The sequence below is a fragment of the Delphinapterus leucas genome, chromosome 1 (genome assembly GCF_059928025.1).
Source record: "Delphinapterus leucas isolate spDelLeu-1000000601 "Yukka" chromosome 1, BTC_Dleu_Yukka2, whole genome shotgun sequence".
Classification (NCBI taxonomy): Eukaryota; Metazoa; Chordata; class Mammalia; order Artiodactyla; family Monodontidae; genus Delphinapterus; species Delphinapterus leucas.
The window spans coordinates 164812361-164834353 of NC_143129.1; the positions used below are offsets into that span (position 1 = coordinate 164812361).

The 21993-nt window shown below is 39.6% G+C and overlaps 1 protein-coding gene across 1 annotated transcript in view; it reads right to left on the reverse strand.

The window, feature by feature from the left end:
- ZBTB8A (zinc finger and BTB domain containing 8A) overlaps positions 1-21399 on the reverse strand; it is a 45760-nt gene extending 24361 nt beyond the window's left edge. Inside the window, exon 1 of the mRNA XM_022575103.3 lies at positions 18986-21399. The gene's annotated coding sequence lies outside the window, so the exon portion shown is untranslated. The remainder of the gene's footprint in view (positions 1-18985) is intronic.
- Between the last annotated feature and the right edge of the window lie 594 nt (positions 21400-21993).

Below are 21993 nucleotides of genomic sequence, written 5' to 3' on the forward strand. Positions count from 1 at the left end.
ACACACATACACACACACACACACACACACACACACATATCTAGGTAACACACATATGGCAGGGAGGAGAAAGAGAACAATCAAGGATGACTCCAAGCTTTATGGCCTGAGTACTGGCAGAAGGGACTTGCCATTTGTTGAAATGGGAAGGACTGGGAGAGAAACAGGTTGTAGGGGCTGGTATCTGGAGCTCAATTTTGGACATATTAAGTTTAACATCTCCTGTTATTTATCTAATAAGAAATAAAGAGTGGGCAGCTGGATATATGAGTAGCGTTAAGGAAATAGGTCCAGGCTGGGGATATAAAATTGGGAATCGTCAGCATATAGACGGTATTTACAGTCATGAGATTAGATGTGATTACCAAAGAAGGAGGCTACATAGAACAGAGGCAAGTCCTTGGCACTCCAACATTTAGAGAACAGAGAGATGAAGAGGACCAAGAAAAGATACCTGAGAGGAAAGCCAGAAAGATAGGAAGAAACATCCTGGAGGTGAAGAAAGTGTTTCAGGGAAGAAGGGGCGATCAACTCTGTTAGTTTGGGTAAGATGAGGACTGAGAGTTGACCACTGGGATTTATCAGTGGTGTGTGTGTGTGTGTTAGGGTGGGTTTAAGGGAGAATGGAATGAGAGAAACAAGCACACACAACTCTTTTCAAAGAGTTTTGCTTTAAGGGAAAGAGAATAAGGGAGGAAACTGGGGTCAAGGCTGAAGAAGAATCTGAATATTTTAGAAAGAAAAAAAAATAACTGAAGAAATAAACTTCCAGATGAAGCAGGAAGGGGTTGAGAACACATTAAAATGGTTACTATTAGAAAGGATTAGTGAGGGGTGGGAGAAGAGGGTACCCTCTCTGCAACAGGAAGAGAGAGTGAAAAAATGTACAGATATCTAAGAGAAGGAGGTGACAAGGGAGCTCATTACAGATGCCGTTGATCCCTAAAGTATCACTATTTACGAAAACGGTGAGGATGGGGGAAATGTGGTAGAATTACAGTAGTTAAATGTAAAAATGTATAGCTGATTTTTAATCTACTCTGATTTATACTTTTCACTCAAATCACAAGATTAAAGTATCATAACATAAGCTGAGCTTAAACCATAGTAGATACTCAATAAATATTCAGTGGATTTGTACTGGTGAAACTGTTTCATTGCTAGACTATAGCAATTGACAGGCAGGAGAAGTTGCCATTTTTCCTTAACCTACCCATCTATGGATGAATAAGTTTGTTTTTTGCTCTTGTCAGGAAGCAGGGCTTTCATAACTAAGGCAACGGATTTTGGTTTCCGTACTGATCATTTTTACCTCTTCCTTACCTATTTAAGCCAAACAACTGTCCTTTTGTATTCTGCTCTGTTCTGATGGGTAGCGTCTGGGGCTGAGAGTCTGCAACTTCATGACCCAGGATCTTTCATCAGTTAACTTTCTGTAGGATATGCTAAATGGGTCATAATGGATATCAGAAGACCAGGGGAAGAGAGAAATTTCCAGCTTCTAGCTCTCACAGTGGCTGGTGTTTGTTGTAATAGCAGGATGGGAGGATTCTGGACAGCAGCTCAGGCAGATGCAGAATCTTTTTGGTGGTTCCAATTCTGATCGAGGTGGCAACTCTTCAGCAGATCTAACACTGTGTCTCCAAAGGTCCAGCAAGCAGTATATGCTTGTGGGCTCAGCTTTAAGGGCTGGTGAACTCTAAGCCCTTGTGATTAGCAGCTTGTCGCCTCTGAGTATCATTTCCTTCTTTCTTTTTGTTCCTCTAGACCCCATCCTCATTTGTGCTCTTCTAGGCCTTCCCACACCCTTGTATTGGGTTGGCCAAAAAGTTCATTTGGGTTTTTCCGTAACATGTTATGGAAAATAATTTCGTGTATTATATTATCTCTGTCTGGAATATCTAGAATGACTCCCATTTTCTGGATAGGACTATATAATCTTGGCGACAGAAAAGGTTCCAGGAAATAGACCCTCTAAGCTTGAACAGAGTGATGGCCTTACTGCCAATGGAAAATGGAGATGTAGTAGCACTATGATTACCTACCTACCTTATCACCTGTGTTTGCTTAGGATAAAGTCCTATTGAAGGCAGTGCTTTGGGAGATGAAGTGTAATTGCTGCCTTTCCTCAGCTCATACATATGGTTCCAAAGTCCCTACAACAAGTTGACTGAGGAAGAAAAAGTTAAGGCCGATTTAGAGATGGTTTGGCACAATATGCCGGCATCAGCTGGAAGTGGATAGTTGAAACATCACAAATCCCATCAGGAGTGTCCCTGAAAGATTCTGGGAAAGAAAATCTCCCCAGTGAGCATCTGGTTGTCCACTCTGCATAGAGAAAGAGATAGACACAGGTATAGATTTTACCCTGATTCATGGACAGTAGCTAACAAGTTGGCCAAAGAGTTAAGGATTTAGAAAGAACCAGACAGAAGAACTGGTGAGCAAAAGGCATGGGGCGAAGAGGCAGGTGGAAATACCTCTTGGAATGGCCACAGGGTAAGAGACGTTAGTGTCTCACGTGAATGCTTAATAAAGGGTACCCATTGCAGAGGAGGCTCTCAGAAATCAGGTAGACAAGATGATCTGTTCTGTGGATGTCAGGCAGCCTCCTTCCCTAGCCACCATGAAGCTTGCTGTATACTCCACCACCCAGAAGCAGCTTACCTGATAAAATGGTGGAATAACCAACTGAATATTCCATTATGGCCCCATAAGAGAGATGATACCCTGAGAGATCGGGGTGCTATCCAAATGGATGTGGTATATAATTTTTGCCACTGACCAATATAGATGCTATTATTTCCATAACTAGAATACTCACTTCTAGAAATCAAGGGATGAAAGTGGCAGTGCCTCCTTTCACTTTTACCTCTAACAGCCCACTTACAGAATTCTTGCTTTCTGTCCCTACAGAGATCTTATCTCTCAAAATAGGAATGTTGCCACCAGGGAAACAGTGCACGCTTCCACTAAATTTGATCATGACTGACCTAAAAGAAGAATGAACGTCACCCATTTTGGGGAAACGATGATGGTGTCATTGTTTGTATGAAGGATAGTTGCATACTGGAAAGCAGACTCGTGAACTTGTTTAGAATTTTAAATATGGGAAGAGTGGTATATGTGGATGCCATGTAGACAAAGAGGGTGGACTATATTGGTCATTTACCTGTTGTCTCTCAGTTCAACACCTGCCATGCTCTACTCTACTCTCTACTGATGTAATTGGAATTCTGCAAATGACATTTCCCAGGCTTCCATCCTTGCAGCTGGCTTCCTGTTAGAGTCTATCAGTAGGAGGCGCCAACAGGAGATCAGTAAAAGGAAAAATGTTTCCTGCTTTGGGCAGTGAAAACGCAGCAATTTCTGGTGGCTGCTGGCTGTTGGCATAGCGGCAGCAGGAGCAGGTGATTCTGGACTCCAGTAGACTTTCCAGCCTTTGGACTTCCCCTCTCTGATAGAAGTGGTACCTCTCCGGCAGATCTAGAACGACTGTGACAGCAACTCCAACTGCACAGCAGCCAGCACAGACTTGAGAGCTCCAGCTCAGGGGCACAGCAGCTTCTGATCTATGATTGGAATTCTTTTTTGCTGTTGTTTTTAAATATTTATTTATTTAATTTATTTTGGCTGCTCCAGGTCTTAGCTGCAGTACGCAGACTTCTTAGTTGCAGCATGTGGACTCTTAGTTGCAGCATGCATGCGGGATCTAGTTCCCTGACCAGCGATTGAACCTGGGCCCCCTGCATTGGGAGCGTAGAGTCTCACCCACTGGACCACCAGGGAAGTCCCCATGACTGAAGTTCTTCTAGCTCCCCTGGCCCCTTTTTTTTCCTTTTGCTATTCCAGCCCTTTTTAAACTTTTGGAAGCAATTTCATATATTAAATTTCTTCTCTTTGAAATACCCAGAGTGGTTTCTGTTTCCCTGAGGAGACCCTGACTGATAACATTTCTAGTCCCTGAAAGAGATAAATCTAAAAAAAGATCTATCCTGAGACTTGCCCTTCTGGACAAATGATATAATCTTCCTTCTCAGCTTCTCTCTTAACTTGTACTTCTTACAAACAACCATAGTCAATAGAAACTGCATTTATTTTGTTGTTGTTATTGTTGGTGCATTGTTTTTTGCCATTAACTTATTTAAGCAAAATTTTAAGCACTCACCAAAGTAAAGAAGATAATATAGAGAATACTTGTGTATTTATTACCCAGCTTAAACACTGATCGATTTTGCTAATTTTGTGTCTTGTATCTGCCTCCATTTTCCACCCAGAATATTTTAAAATAAAATCACAGGCATCAAACCATTTCACCCACAATATTTCCTGTGTACTTTTTACACGAGCCTCCTTCCATTTCTGTAATTACAGTTGGACCTCTGTTATCCTTTGCCTGCACAGGACCCCTTTCTCTTCCTCAGCATAGGATTCTTCTTTTTCTTTTGGGAACTGCCTTCCAAAATTTGGTGATGCTGTTCATCCCTTTGCCTCCCTGACTCCATGGACATATGAACTACACTTGTCAGTCTGAGTGTGTTATGGAAGCTAGAGAATAAAGGTCTCACTACGCAAGGGCATGGGCCTTAAGGATCGCATGAACCTAGAACTGCAAAAAGTTACCCTCAACAACTGGGAAAGCCCACCTAAGAACTATGCTAACACAGAATAAAACTAGATAGAACTGTTTCAGAGAGAGTCCTGATGATATTATTTTAATACCTGAATCCAGCTGTGCCTAAAACCAATGCTCCTTCTGGATTTTTAGTTATGTGAGCCAATAAATTTCCTTTTCTGCTTAAATTTAAGTTGGATTTCTATCATGTGTGACCAAGAGTCATTTATTACTAATTTGTAACACTCTCCAAGCCTGCAGCGATAGCCCATTCAAGAATACTCTATTTAGCAGGGAGAACATATTTCTATAAATGGGAACGTTAATAGAATCAGTGCCATTAAGGTCATCATATCACTAAAGCATAGTTTCTGGTGTTGCTATTTTGCAGTTATTTTTTCCCTTCATATTCCCTGAAATCCTGGTATGCCTCCAGGCAAAGTTTCTTCCAACTTTGTTCATTCAGATAGTTGTGAGTCATTTCTTCTCAGGCTACAGTAATTCCTATGATAGCTTTCATGATGTCAGAAGTCTTCCACCAATCTCTAATTAACAGCTGATCAGTTTTTTAAAAGTGTTTCCCTGGTTTGAACCACTGTAAAGTATCAATTTTAACATCCAAAGTAGTATTTTTGTTTAGTACTCTTACGGTAACTTTAGCTTTAACACTTGTGATAAGTTATTACGGGTCAAAATCATTCGGCAGAACATGAAATAATGACAGAAAGTGAGACTGTGGCATAGAAACACAAATAGATTAGTGAGGGCTCTCAAACTCAGGAACATACCATCTGCTAAATCAGCTCTCTTTAGTGCTAACTGTATTCACTGGCTGAGCGGTTATTTTTTAAATGCATTAACCACAATTCAGTACTGTATCAAATTTATAAATATGAACATATACAGAGATGAAAAGCACTATAATAAATTAGTGCTCAAGAAGTTACGTCTATAATGAAATTTCTTTCGTGTTTAAAATAATCTAGGTTCTAGCTAATAGTAGGCTTTGAAATCCCAAACTTCCTAGAAATTATTTCATAAAAAAGACTAAAAAAGCAGTTGGCTAGAGACTGGGGCCTTCACATTCTCATTATAGGCCCAAAGATCCAGCTTTTGCTGAATCCTTATATGCCCAAGTCTCTGGAATACAGACAAACCAGGGATACTATGCTAACAGAGGTAGAATATACTCAAGGTTATATCATACAATTGCCGAAACAGGACATCTGGGAATATTGCTAAAGAAGCATGAAATCAATACCCAATCTTTTACTATCATATCCTATCAGTTAAAATCTAATAATTCCTCTATTCTAATCTGAAGCACAGTAGTAGGTCATGACTTTACAATTTTTTGCTATTATAAATAATGCTGCAATGAGTACCTTTGCACACAGATCCTTGAGCACTTGTGAAATAATTTGATTCCTAGAAGAGTACAGACAGATTACCTTCCCAAAACACTATATCAATTTAAATCTTTACCAACATGAAATGACAGTGCCCTTTTCCCCCAACACTTTCATTAACTCTGGATATTATCTCTTTAAAATGCTTCTCTTCTACCCTTAAGGAAAAATACCAGAGAAATATCAATACTATTATTTAACATTGTCCTGGAATTACGAGCCAATGAATTAGGCAATATAATTAAAATATGAATATTGGAAAAGATGAAATGGTTATTGTTATTGCAGATATTATATATCTTTAAATGCAAAAGTAAAATTAGAAAACTATTTTCTAAAGTAAAATTCTGGGCTTCCCTGGTGGCACAGTGGTTAAGAATCGCCTGCCAGTGCAGGGGACATGGGTTCAAGCCCTGGTCCGGGAAGATCCCACATGCTGTGGAGAAACTAAGCCCTTGCGCCACAACTACTGAGCCTGTGCTCTAGAGCCCGTGAGCCACAACTACTGAGCCCACGAGCCACAACTACTGAAGCCCCCGTGCCAAGAGCTTGTGCTCTGCAACAAGAGAAGCCCCCACGATGAGAAGCCCGTGCACCACAATGAAGAGTAGCCCCCGCTCTCCGCAACTAGAGAAAGCCCATGCACAGCAACGAAGACCCAATGCAGCCAAAAATAAATAAATAAAAATTAAAAAAATAAAATAAAATAAAGTAAAATTCTTGGGCTTTTGTCATGTTGAAGTAACTGGTACTAGACTTTGCCTTCTGCTATAAACAATTAGAAAACTGGACAAAATACATGAAAAAATTGTCTTCGGACAATGAAAACAGGGCAAGTGAGACTGTGATCTCCAAGAAAAGGAAACAAACGAGGCAGCCTATTATCACTTTGGCTTTCTGGATTTTGTTACAGGGAGGGGAAATCAAACTGGATTGAATAGACAGAGGTGGTGTTCAAGAAGGCTGAGGCGCCTGGCAGTTGTGGGGCAAAGTACCAGAGAGAGGCAACTACACAGGCAAAGAGATCAATAAATCTGCACAGGAGTATTCTAGAGTCTGTGCTGAACACTAATCTACAAATGTGTAAGGTTAAACTACAAGAGTTCAGCTGAAAAACAACTGGGGAACTGTGAGCAGAAAAATTCCCAGAGCTCACCCAGGGTTAAGAGACAATTAAGTTTTGACAGTCAGGATAAAGATTCTTCACTGAACACCTAGGGCATTTACTAGAGACCCCAGAAGAGAAACACCTTAGTAGAAGGACTAACCTAACTCAACAGTAAAGATGACTCTAGAACTGCCCCAAAGTTCAAAAACAAGCTTCAAAATCATCAAGCTGATTCATCTGCAACTTAACTAATATATAAACCAAAATTCAAAAGTCTTTGAAGGAAAACAACAAAATTCAGATACTCAAAAACATATAATTACAATGTTCACCATTCCATCAAAAATCACTAGACATGTGAAAAAGCAAAAAAAGTCACCTTAAAATCAGAAGAAAAACTGGTCAATGGAAACAGATCCAGGAATGAAAGAGATACTAGACTTAGTAAACAAGGATGTAAAAAAGAGTTAATATACTTAATAAAATTTTATATTTAAAAATTTTATATTTAAGTTTAATTTAAAATTTGAAGAAAAACATGACTATATTGAGAGAAAGACAAGATATAAAAATAATCAAAAAACTCTAGAAACAAATACAATATCTGAAATTAAAAATTCGGGAGATGGGCTTAGTGGCAGATATTATAAACTGCACAAGAATAATCCATGAATGTGAAGACACAGCAATGGAAATTATCCCAACTAAAGTTTTTTAAAAGAACTCGGGCTTCCCTGGTGGCGCAGTGGTTGTGAGTCCGCCTGCCGATGCAGGGGACATGGGTTCGTGCCCCGGTCCGGAAAGATCCCACATGCCGCGGAGCGGCTAGGCCCGTGAGCCATGGCCACTGAGCCTGCACGTCCGGAGCCTGTGCTCTGCAACGGGAGAGGCCACAACAGTAAGAGGCCCGCATACCGCAAAAAAAAAAAAAAAACTGACAAAAAATAAACAGAGCCTTTGTGACATGTTAAACAATATCAAATTGGTCTAATATATTTGTAATTGACGTTCCAGAAAAGGTGGGGACAGAAAAAATATTTGAAACAAAGAGGAGAAACATAAATATACAGTTATAAGGTCCTTACACTATACATCAGAGGTTGACAAACCTTTTCTGTAAAAGGTCAGATAGTAAATATTTTAGGCTTTGCAGGCTGGTAGTCTTTGTTGCAACTACTCAACTCTGCCACTGTAGCATAAAAATATGCCATAAACAATACGTAAGTGAATGGCTGTGATTGTGTTCCAATAAAACTTTACTTACAAAAGCAGGGAGTAATCCCCATTTGGCCTGAAGTCTGTAGTCTGCTAACCTGTGCTATATATGAAGTGGTACAATATGTGATAATAATAAGGGAAAATGCATATTACAAGACTTGGAGCAACCGTTAAATATAAAACAAAGAAATTAAGCTAATAAGCCAACAGTGGGGATAAAATAGAATACTGAAAATTACTTAATATTCTTTTATTGAGGCAGGAAAAAAGGGGAAGAGGAACAACAGAGATGGCATAAATAGAAAACAAATAGCAAGACGGTACACTTAAATCCAACTATATTGATAATTATATCAATGAAAATATTCTGAACTGCATTTAAAAAGGAGATTGTCAGACTGGATAAAACTGATGACTCAAATATATGCTGTCTACAAGAAACACACTTTAAACTTAAAGATACAAATGTTAAAGTAAATAAAGGTAAAAAAGCATATGATTAATTGTAAGAGAGCTGGAGTGGTTATATTAATACCAGACAAATCAGGCTCAAGACAATACCAGAGCTAAAAAGATATTTTATAATGATAAAAGGATTAATTCATTAAGAAAATATAACAACGATAAATGTGTACATAATAACACAGCTTTAAAATACATAAAGCAAAAACTGGCAGAAGTGAAAAAAGAAATACTGAAATTCATAATTATTACTGTATATTTCAACACTCCTCAGTAATTGGTAGAAGGAATAGATAGAAAAATCAATATGGATATAAAACACCTGATCAACACTATCAACCAACTTGGCCAAATTGACATTTATAGAACACTCTATACAACAGATTAATGGAATAGAATAGAGTCAGAAAAAGACATGCAAATATTTTATCAATCAATTTTTTTAAGTAAGGCTCATTTCATCAATTGTTTTTATAAAGGTGACACAGTAATTCAATGGGGGGAGTAATATTTTCAAACAAATGGTGCCAGAATGACTGTATATCCATTACAGGAAAAAAATAAACCTTGACCCTTACTTTACACCACATATTGATACAAATTTTCACTCAAAATGGATCATAGAACTCAATGTAAAAGTTAAATTTCTAGAAGAAAACATAGGAGAAAAATCTTTAGGACCTTGGGGTAGGCAAAGATTTCTTAGGACACAAAAAGCACGGACCGTAAAGAAAAATTTGACAAACTGTGCTCTTTGAAAGATACCATTAAGGAAATGAAAAGCCCAGCCATGAACTAGGATAAAATATTTGCAATACATATATCTGACAAAAGACTTGTATCTAGAATATATAAAGACTTCAAAAAACTCAATAATAGGACAAACAACTCATTGGCAAATGATTTGAACAGATATTTCACTAAAGATATACAAATTAGCACATGAAAAAATTTCAACATCATTAATCATTAGGGAAATACAAATTGTGGTTTTACACAATGAACAATGAAAGGTCATTACACACCCACTGTAATGGCTAAAACTAAAAAGACTGACAGTACCAAGTGTTGACAAGGATGTGGAGAAAGTGCATCTCATACACTGCTGATGGGAATGTAAAATGGTACAATCAATCACTTTGGAAAACTGTTTAGCAGTTCCAATAAAGTTAAACCTACTCTAGGACCCAAGAATTCCATTCCTAAGTATTTACCCAAGAGAAATGAAAACATGTCCACAAAGAGACTTGTATCAATACAAGAATCTTCATAGCAGCTTCATTCATACTAGCGCTAATCTAGAAAGAAATGTCCATCAGCTGGTGAATAGATAAATTGTGGTACATCCATACCATGGAATAGTAGTGAGCAACAGGAAGGAACAAACCTCTGATACACACGATGACATGAATGAATCTCAAAAGCATTAGCCTCAACAAAAGAAGCCAGACACAAAACAGTACAAACTGTGTGATTCCAGTCACATGAAATTCTAGAAACAGGCAAAATTAATCTAGAGTGACAGAAAGGAGATTGATGATTGCCAGGGGCTGAGGGTGAGACAGGGGCGTTCACTTCAAAAAGGCATGAGGAGGGCTTCCCTGGTGGTGCAGTGGTTGAGAATCTGCCTGCTAATGCAGGGGACACGGGTTCGAGCCCTGGTCTGGGAAGATCCCACATGCCACGGAGCAACTAGGCCCGTGAGCCACAACTACTGAGCCTGCGCGTCTGGAGCCTGTGCTCTGCAACAAGAGAGGCCGCAACAGCGAGAGGCCCGCGCACCGCGATGAAGAGTGGCCCCCGCTTGCCACAACTAGAGCAAGCCCTCGCACAGAAACGAAGACCCAACACAGCCAAAAATAAATTAATTAATTAATTTAAAAATATTTTTTAAAAAAAGGCATGAGGAAAAAAAAAGATAGGACGGAAGTTCTGGGTGATAGAAATGTTCTGTATCTTATTTATGCTGATTGTTACACATGAATACATATCAAAACCCACTGAACTTGTACACTTAAAACCGGTACATCTTATTGTATGTAAATTATACCTTAATAAAGTCAATTTTTAAAAACTCCTTAGAAACAAGAGAATTTGGGAAGATATCCCAGTTATAAAATACACAAGGTGAATACACAGAAAATGAGTAGCTAGTTATCAGATGCAACGGAAGGTTCTTCTTGCAAAATAGTGAAAATTAAATATTTTAACAAGAAATATGCAGAAACTTTATGAAGAATATGATAAAGCTCTGTAATGAGGATCATAAAAGAACACTTGAATAAACAGACTACTACCTTAGCTTCCTTTCTGTTCTCTGCTTTTACCAGAGGGATCTGCTAAAATGTAAGTCAGGTCATATCATTCCTCTGCTCAAAACTTCCAATGGTTTCCCTCTCAGAAAGAATGCCAAAATCTTCACCCTCGTCTAAAAGGGCTGCAAGATTTCCCTTCCTCCCTCTACCTGCCCCTAGCTCTAACCTCATTGGTTTTGATGTTTCCCAATGTGCCAATGCACTCCTGATGGCCCTTGTGTCGGGAACACTCTTCACCCAGATCTTCACATAACTTGTTCCCCAACTTTATACAAATCTTTGCTTCAGTATCACTATCAGAGGTTATCTTGACAAATCCATCTTTAGTGTGGGAAGTTTCAGTTGATCGCTAGGGCTCAATAGCTGTTGTCATAGAAACTATGTCATATGTGGCACAGTTTAGAAACCAGGGGAAAGGATTAAAAGGAAACATGATAGCTGTCTTCCAATATTGAAGGACAATTATGTGGAAGAGGAAGTAGAATTATTCTTCAGCAGTAGACTAGTCCTCTGGACTGATCACTAGAACGTAAGTTCCAAAAGAGCTGACTGTTTTGTTCACCTCAGCATCCCTTGCACAGAGCATGTCTGGCACACAGATGCTCAGTCATATTTGCTGAATAAATGTTCAGTGTAGTTCTGAAAAGCAAGAAGGACGGATGGATAGGACTAAAGGAGGACAGATGTTAACTCAGTATAAAGAACAGTTTCTTAAAAATGAGAACTTGATGGGATTTTTTTGAACTCAGGTGTCTTGATCTAGTGCCTTCATATTTATATGCAAGCAAACTAAGGTTTGGAAAGTTTTAAGTCGATGGTTATTATACTGCTTGTCTCAGTCCATTAGTGGGTTTTGAAATCAATTTAGTTAGGATTTTAAAGAACACAAAATAGAATTTAAAATAGTAGAGCTTATTGCAAATAGTAAGAATTCTTATATGAATTTTTTGTTTCAGATAGAGACAGAGATTAATAAGCAGAATCCCAGGTATGTGTGTATTGGGTCAAGATGTAAAATGTAGTATTTCTTACTGCGGGTTTTGGTAAAAAAAAATTTTTTTTTGAGAAATACTGGGTTAAGCTGTTCAACAACAGAATTTGCCCCCTTGCAAAGTAACGAGTTTTTTTTGTTTGTTTTTTTTTTTTTTTTGCGGTACGGGGGCCTCTCCCTGTTGTGGCCTCTCCCGTTGCAGAGCACAGGCTCCGGACGTGCAGGCTCACGGACCCAGCCGCTCCGCGGCATGTGGGATCTTCCCGGACCGGGGCGCGAACCCGTGTCCCCTGCATCGGCAGGCGGACTCTCAACCATTGCGCCACCAGGGAAGCCCCCAAAGTAACAAGTTTTATTTGCAGTTGAGGTAGAGGCAGAATGTCACTGACTTAGGGTGAATACGCTTGGGGAGAGGTGGGGCTAGATGACTTCAGGAATTTATAGTTTTTCTTTATATTTGTCTATATTTTCCAAAAGGATCATACATCCTTTTTAAAGTGATTTAAAGTAGTTTTAAACACATATATATGAAACACATTTTACAGTAGAAATTAGACATTTTAAATGGAGATGAGATGGTTTCTGTAGGTTGACATTTAGCACCATTTGTCCTGGAATCCAAGGCAAAAGCAAAAAAAGAGAAATACAAACAATTTATATAGTGCTCACATCATTTGCCCAGTAGAAATGAGCACTGTTCTGGCACTACCTCTTAGGAGGCATTTGTATGTGAATTATTATGAGGATATAAAATTTCATTATAGAGAATATTTGGACTAATACAATAAACTTCCTAATTGGTCTCCTTGCCTTTTATCTTTCTCTCTTCAATCCACCCTGAAGTATGTTTTCTTTCCAGATTCTCCTGTTTAGAATTCTTTAGTGGCCCCTTCCTGCCTACTAGATAAAGTCCATATTTCTATGAATGGATTTAGTACCCTTTACGACCCAGCTTCTGCCAATCTCTGCACTCTCATCTCCTACCAGCTACCTCACCTCCCACTCTTAAGCTATATGCCATTCCCAGGCACGCTATACCTTTCATGCCGCCAAGCTTTTGTACATATTGTTCCTGTGCTACAATAAAACCACTCTTCTCAGTCTGAGAAACTCTCACTCTTCGTTCAGAGTCAGCTCAAACAGAGGATCCTTTGGGAAGCTTTCCTTGACTTCCCTGGGCTCATGTTTTTGTTTGTTTGTTTTTTGGCCATGCCACGTGGCATATGGGATCTTAGTTCCCTGACCAGGGATCAAACCCGTGACTCCTGCCTTGGAACCGTGGAGTCTTAACCATTGGACCACCAGGGAAGTCCCCTCTGGGCTCATGTTAATTGCTATTCCCTCCATGCCCCATTGTACTGTATACATGTATGCCATGGCAAGTGCTAGAATGCATTTTATTTGCCTATTCTGATGTATGTTTCCCTGCTACATTGTATTGAATAATATCCATATGAGGAGAGACCACGTCTATGTGTATGCCCAACTTTAGTTTAATGTTTGGGATGTGGTAGACATTCAATAAATATCTTCACCAGTGTCCTTACACTAACTAAGGTTCTTTTTTTTTTTTAAATAAATAAATTTATTTATTTATTTATTTTTGGTTGCATTGGGTCTTCGTTGCTGTGTGTGGGTTTCCTCTACCTGCGATGAGCGGGGGCAACTCTTCATTGCAGTGTGTGGGCTTCTCATTGCGGTGGCTTCTCTTGTTGTGGGGCACGGGCTCTAGGCACACGGGCTTCAGTAGTTGTGGCAGGCGGGCTTAGTAGCTGTGGCTCGCAGGCTCTAGAGCGCAGGCTCAGTAGTTGTGGCACACGGGCTTAGCTGCTCCGCAGCATGTGGGATTTCCCGTACCAGGGCTCGAAGCTGCGTCCCCTGCAGTGGCATGCGGGTTCTTAACCACTGCGCCACCAGGAAAGTCCTGAACTAACAAAGGTTCTTTACATGGCTTTCCCTATATGTTGCCTCTAAAGTCAAGGACGTCCTGGGACTTCCCTGGTGGTCCAGTGAGTAAGACTCGCGTTCCCGATGCAGGGGGCCTGGGTTCGAGCCCTGGTCGGGAGCTAGATCCCGCATGTATGCCACAACTAAGAAGTCTGCATGCCGCAACTAAGAGCTCATGTGCCGCAACTGAAGATTCTGCATGCCCCAGTGAAGATCCCGTGTGCTGCAACTAAGACCCAGTGCAGCCTAAATAAATAAATAAATATTAAAAAACTAAAAATAAAATAAAGTCAAGGACATACTATAATTAATTCAACAAAAACATTTCAAAGGCAAGCTAAGCTAATATGCTTTGAGTACACTGTCCTTTGGAATTTTATCTTGACATGGGGTTCAAGCTGATTAGCTATCACCTTTTTTTGTGTCCTCACTGTGTACTATACATAACTTTACCGTGACATATATCACACTAATTTTTGTGTCTGTCTTTTCCTGTAAACTCTTTGAAGGCAGGTGGAGTCATACTCATCTTTTTTTAATCCCCATTTTATGGCACAGAGTCTGGTCTACAATCTATTAAAAGTTTGTTGGTGATAAAATATATCTATTTTAGCCCCAAACCCAGCATCTTAATAGAAGCATCCCAGTAAAGTCAGCAACAGAACAAGGATGCCCTCTATTACCACTACATATTATTTAACACTGTTCTGGAGACATTAGCCAATGCAATTAGACTAGAGAAAGAAACTACAGAAAGGAACACTGGAGTGTAGGAGGTAAAATTACCATTGTTTTCAGATAAGATGATTGTATACCTGGAAAATGCAACAGAATCAACTGTAAAATTACCACAAACAAAAAGAGTATTCATTCAGGGCTTCCCTGGTGGGACGGTGGTTGAGAATCCGCCTGCCAATTCAGGGAACATGGGTTCGAGCCCTGGTCCGGGAAGACCCCACATGCCATGGAGCAACTAGGTCTGTCCGTGTGCCACAACTACTGAGCCTGAGCTCTAGAGCCTGCAAGCCACAACTACTGAGCCCACATGCCACAACTACTGAAGGCTGCATGCCTAGAGCCCGTGCTCCACAAGAGAAGCCACGACAATGAGAAGCCTGCGCACCACAATGAAGACCCAACACAGCCAAAAATAAATAAATAAATAAATTTATTTAAAAAGAAAGAGAGAGAAGGACAGACCAGTGGAGTATACTAGGAAATCCAGAAATGTACCCCAGTATATGCGGGAATTTAATATATGATGAACAATAAAAAGATAAGCAACTTACTATGTGGCACTGGGACAATTTTTAGCCTTCTGGAAAAAGAAATTAAGCTGGATTTTCACCTCCCATCGCATATCAGGATAAATTACATATGGATCAAAGACTTAAGTGTGAAAATAAGGCCATAAAAGTGCTAAGAGAACATTTGGAAGATTTATAAACTCAAAGTGGGAAAGGCCTTTATAACCATGACTCAAAATACAAAAGCCATAAAAGAAAAGATTGATACATTTAATTACATAAAGATAAAACAAAATTCTGTATGGCAGAAAAAATCACAAAAAGGCAAAAGACAAATAACAACATGGCAAAAATGTCTATTAGAGAAAGGGCAATCTCCATAATATACACCAAGCTTCTAAGAAATTGGCACAGTAACCTAAGATAAAATAAGACAAAGGATAGTTAACAGAAAAAGAAATACAAATGTCCCTTATCATATGAAAGGATGTTCAACCTCAGCCATAAAAATATAAATGCAAATTAAAACTATACTCTAACACAACATTGTAAAGCAATTATACTCCAGTAAAGATGTGAAAAAAAAAAATAAAACTACATTGATGTTTCATTTTTCCTCTCTCAAATGAGCGAAAAAATCCAAACATTCGATAATATTGATAAGACTGTGGGAAAGCAGGTACTTTCAATCTTTACTGGCAAGAATATAAATTGGTATGACCCCATGGCAGGCAATTTGGCAACAGTTCTCAAAATTATTAATGCATATATTCTCTGACCAAGCAATTTCACTTCTGGGAATTTATCCTACAGGTATATTGGTACATGATCAAAGTGACACATGTACATAGTTATTCACTGCAGCACTGTTTGGAATAGCAAAAGACTAGAAAAATGTCCGTCAGTAGGGGAGGACAGTCAGATGGAAAGATGGCTATGATACATACATGACACATATGATACATGATACACATAGTTAAGTTTTTTTAAAAAAGGGAAGGAACAGGGACTTCCCTGGTGGTCCAGTGGTAAAGAATCCGCCTTCCAATGCAGGGGATGCGGGTTCGATCCCTGGTCGGGGAACTAAAATCCCACATGCCGAGGGGCAACTAAGCCCGTGTGCTGCAACAACTGAGCTCGCACACCTCAACGAGAGAGCCGGCCTGCTGCAAACTACAGAGCCCACGCACCCCGGAGCCCATGCGCCACAACTAGAGAGAGAAAACCCGCATGCCACAACGAAGAGCCCACACCGCAACGAAAGATCCCGCACACCTCAACGAAGACCCCACGTGCCACAACTAAGACCCAACGCAGCCAAAAAAATAAATTTTAAAAATAATAAAAAAATTTTAAAAAGCAAGGAACAGAGTATATGTGTGTGTATGTGTATACACACACAAAATACAAGGGAAAAAAGCAGAAACTCTGGAAGGATTAACAAGAAACCCAGGATGATGGTTGCCAGTTGGAGGCAAGGTGGGACCTGGGAGACAGAGGCAAAGATGGAAGGGAGACCTTATATGGTATAATTTTTTAATATTTTGAGTTTTTTTTTAATTTTTAAAAATTATTTATTTATTTATTTTTGGCTACGTTGGGTCTTTGTTGCCGCATGCAGGCTTTCTTTAGTTGCAGCAAGTGGGGGCTACTCTTCGTTTCGGTGCACAGGCTTCTCATTGTGGTGGCTTCTCTTGTTTCAGAGCACAGGCTCTAGGCGCGTGGGCTTCAGTAGTTGTGGCACGCAGGCTCAGTAGTTGTGGCACGTGGGCTCAGTAGTTGTGGCTCACGGGCTTTAGAGCGCAGGCTCAGTAGTTGTGGCACATGGGCTTAGTTGCTCTGCGGCATGTGGGAATCTTCCCAGACCAGGGCTCGAACCCGTGTCCCCTGCATTGGCAGGCAGATTCTTAACCACTGCGCCACCAGGGAAGTCCCAATATTCTGAGTTTGAATCATATGAATATATACTCAAAAATAAAAATTTTAAAGTGTGTCAAACAAGTGGGTGAAATATTAACTATCAGTCTCATATTTAGCCAGATCTAGGTTGCAATTCAAGATTAAGATATCTTGGGAGCTCTCAGAGTAATGATATTCTGTGCCTACTTAAGTCAAGATTCATGTGCTACATGAACAAGTGACAAGATGACATTCCATTATGAAATGTTAAGAGGTTGTATTTCTTGGGAGAAAAAGAGAGAGAGAAAGAGAAAGAGAGAGACAGAGAGAACAACCAAGCTACTGCCAGATGAACAGCTACACTATTGCAATTGTCAATCTGCTTACTGGTCTGAACACAGTGATGATGACAGGAATGGGAAGGAAGGAAAAGATACAAATGTCTTGAATGGGAAATAAATCCATGGGTCTTGATGGCTGATTGAAAAATCTTACTACATATTTTCAGAAAGCCCCACAGTAGTCCCCAGAGCTCTTATAATTCTTATTCGATTTGCCTAATTGTACCAAAGTGTACCACGATTTGTAATTGGCTGTGGAAGGCTAGAGAGACATAAAGAGAACACAGCGATTTCAAAAACACAGGTGTTTAGTAGTATCACTAACAGAAATTAGGAAGCCAGGAGGAAGAAAGCCAGGTTAGAGAAAAAACAATGACTTAGGTTTTAAGTACATGGTGTTTGATGTGAGTGGGAAATCAGGTAGCCGTGGCCGGAGGGCCACTGGAAATGCTAGTCTGAAGTTTAAGAGGGGAAGTCAGACTTGAAGGTGGAGACGTGGGAGATATTTGCAAATAGAGATGAAGGGGCTCAGAGGAAATCCGGGCTGAGGAAAGAACCAGGAGGACTGTGCCGACCGTGGAGCAGAATGGGGAAGAGAATCCAGAGTTACAGACAGAGAATTACAGGGAGAATCAGGAGAGCATGTGACATGTACACGGAGGGTGCGGAGCTTTAAGAAGCGGTGAAGGGGTCAACACGGTGAGAAATGAAAGGGCCACAGCAATAATAATAGTAGCAATGTGCACTGTCTCCTGAATCCCAACACACAGCAACCTACCAGGTAGATGGTATTGCTAGCCCCATTTTACAGAAAAGGGTATTAACCCAGGGAATCCCCTGGAGGTCCAATGGTTAGGACTCCCTAGGACTCTCTGCTCTCACTGCTGAGAGCCAAGGTTCAATCCCTGGCTGGGGAACTAAAATCCCATAAGCCGCAGCAAGGCCAAAAAAAAAGGGGGGGGTGGGCAGATATTAACCCAGACAGTGACTCCAAAGCTGCAGGATGTAACTGATGAGCTATACTCCTTGAACACTGTCTCGGGGAGAGCTGGGAGATCAGAGTTCTGACACTAGTTCTACCACTAAATTAGCTATATGTCCATGGACAAGTAACTTTCCCTTTCTAAGTTTCATTTCCTTCTCTGCAAATTGAGGGTATTGGTCTAGATAAACTCCAGCTCGTATGTAAATTTGAGTCTTTGATTAAAGCAGAATGGAAGAAATACATACACAAGATAGGCAATGAATTAAAAACTTAGCCATAAGTGAACAGGGAGACCTGGCCAAGAAAATCAGAATGTTGAATGTTTTATACAGTGACTTTTCAAGCAATAAACCCATACTCCGATACATAAAATCGATAATTGCAAAACTCTACTTTTTATCTATATATTTAAGTCAGGTATAACATCAAGAATTAAAATTTTTCATACCTGGAAATTTATAAATGCTGCTCTTGAAACCCTGCTAAGTTGATTGAATGGAGTAAAAAAAGGGAAGATTCCAAGTCTGTATATGAAGGATTGTCCTGTAGAGACAGAAAAGAGCTATTTACAATGAACTTTTGTAATAAGAGACAGAAACATCTGCTAAGGTACATAATAAATATTCAAATAAATTATATGGGAGCATTTATCAGGTATCATTTTTTAGCATACAAAAATACATCACCTGGCACAGAATATTAGCTGACGGGAATCTTATCCACCTATCTATCTACCTATTTATAACCCAAACCTTAAAATAAAATCTGCAAGAAAAGATTTCCAAAATTAAAATATATTATGGCAAACTGAAAGCAAACATACTTTTTAATTTTGAGAATAAAATAAACTTCTTAAGACAATAGCTATTCAAAGGCAGGCCAATAGATGAAATACCAAGACAGCAACATATGTTCTATTACTCTTTTCCTGCAAGTGGCATCAATATGATTTGCAAGAAAACCAAACAGAATAGCTTTAAAGATTCAACTTGAAAAGTTAAACATTTCTTTAAAACTCTATGGTTAAGAGGGAAGTGGGGGGAAAAAGTCCTACTACATATGTTCAGAAAGCCACACTGCAGTCATCCAGATCTATCATTCAATTTGCCAGATTGCACTACAGTGTACCACAATTTGCGAGAGGACCTGCAACAACGTGTATTAAAAATGTTTCAGTTTCTACTATATTCCAAACCTTTTTCATTACCAAAAAAAAAAAAATCTGTTCAACTATTTTGTACATTGACCATGAAGTTTGGTTAATGTAGTGACTGTTAAAGCTTTATGTCCATAAGCAGTGGAAAAATGAATTTAATGCTTTTTAAATCAATGAATTAAGCTAAGAATTCCCGTCAAAATAATTTTGACTAAATTAATGAAATCACTTTTTAAAATAATATGTTTTTTTCTGATTATAAAAGTATTATATACTTACAGAAAATTTTAAAAATACAGGGAGGTATAAAGAAGAAAACAAAATGAAATAACTTTTAAATGAGCATCCTGAAAACACCACCAGAGAAAAGAGAACTGCTCAAATATACTTTAGTTAGTAAAACAAATGAACCAGCTATCCACTCATGAGGAGGTCTAAATTCTGGCAACTTAAACCATGCAAAACACTGCTATTTAAAACACTGACCTAGAAGTTTACAAAAAATTTTTTTTGAACAGCAACCAAAAGAGAAAATAGCCAAGATGATCTGAGTATTCCATAAAGTGTCATGTGATTTCCTCTTATGATTGGCAAAGTTTATTTAAGAAGAAACAAGTCCCACAGTCTTTATATGTGGGAAGAACGGGAGATTTAAAAAAATTTTTTCTTTTAATTTTTTATTTTTTGATGTTGGAGGTAGGAGTTTATTAATTCATTTTTGCTGTGTTGGGTCTTCGTTTCTATGAGAGGGCTTTCTCTAGTTGTGGCAAGCGGGGGCCACTCTTCATCGCGGTGCGCAGGCCTCTCACTATTGCGGCCTCTCTTGTTGTGGAGCACAGGCTCCAGACGCGCAGGCTCAGTAGTTGTGGCTCATGGGCCTAGTTGCTCCGCGGCATGTGGGATCCTCCCAGACCAGGGCTCGAACCCGTGTCCCCTGCATTAGCAGGCAGATTCTCAACCACTGCGCCACCGGGGAAGCCCCTAAATTTTGTTTTTTAAACAAAGGGACAAAAAACAAACTAAGAGCAAAAGGTGATGGAGTTGGGAAGCAGCAAACTTCTTACAGTGGTTTATCAACACTTTTTATGTGTTTACATTTAAAGTACAGCAAAGAATAGAATTGGCTATGAAAAGGATTTTAAGAAATACCCATAATTAAAACAGCAGGATCTAATTTAGGGGTAAACTAGGATTCTGTGCTTGGAGGAACAAAACAAATAACTTTTTTTTTTTTTACATCTTTATTGGAGTATAATTGCTTTACAATGGTGTGTTAGTTTCTGCTTTATAAAAAACAAATAACTTTTGAGAACAACTCCTCCCGACCCTAAAAGCTCATCTACCCGAGGAGGGCACTTAGTAAAGGGTATTCACTTTGATAGCTTTAACGTCAGTATTTCAACAATGCTACTTAAGAGCACTAACTAGCACTGTGCAGTGTACTGGGTCTGTACAGTGGCAAGCAAAATTAATTCCGAGGCTTTTTAAGAGAACTGACTTCTGAACATAGTCTGTACCCAAAACAGTTTATACATACTTGATGAAATGTCAGTTTTAGCGATAACCAAGTTCTACCCTGGCAGAAATTAGTTAAGAGTAGATTTGTGTATTACCCTCCAGCATCCTTTCTAACTTCCTTGTGGAAAATTAAAAAGACCATTTCCCAGACTCCTTTACAGTTACGTTTCCCCACATGAAATGGGGCCCATCTATCAATGTTTTTCTGTGAGATTTGGAGGCAGAAATGAGGTGGGAGCCACCTTTCTGCTGCTCTGGCTGTTAATGCTGGCAAGCACATTTATGGAAACACTGGGTTTTTCTGCAGCATTCCAGTGCCCAGAGCCTCATGGTTGTCAAGAGACAAGTTTGGTGGAGACAGCCGTGACTAGCTGGTGGGTGTTAAGGAGCAGTTTCAGAATAGCAATTTCTTGACCCTTGAATTGCAGTGAGCAGTGTCATCTGGAACTCAGAAGTGCCAGCGGTGGCCTCCCGATTCCCTCCCTTGGAGGCCCTGTTTGGCAGTCTGGTCCTGGGAATAATTTCTGAAGGCCCAGCACAGAGCCCACTCCTCTCAGCCCTTCCAATGATTCTGCAAACGAATTAGAATGCCAGAGCGGTTGCTCTTTCCTGCAACTAGGCCCAGATGACATATTAGCACATCAGTTGCCTCAAAACGTAAGCAGAAGGGTGATTAGTCTGTGGGCAGCAGTACCAGGCAGCGCACTTGCCGGTACAGGCTCTGGAATCAGACTGCCTGGGTGCAAATTCTGGCTCTGCCACACATTAACCTTCCTGGGAAG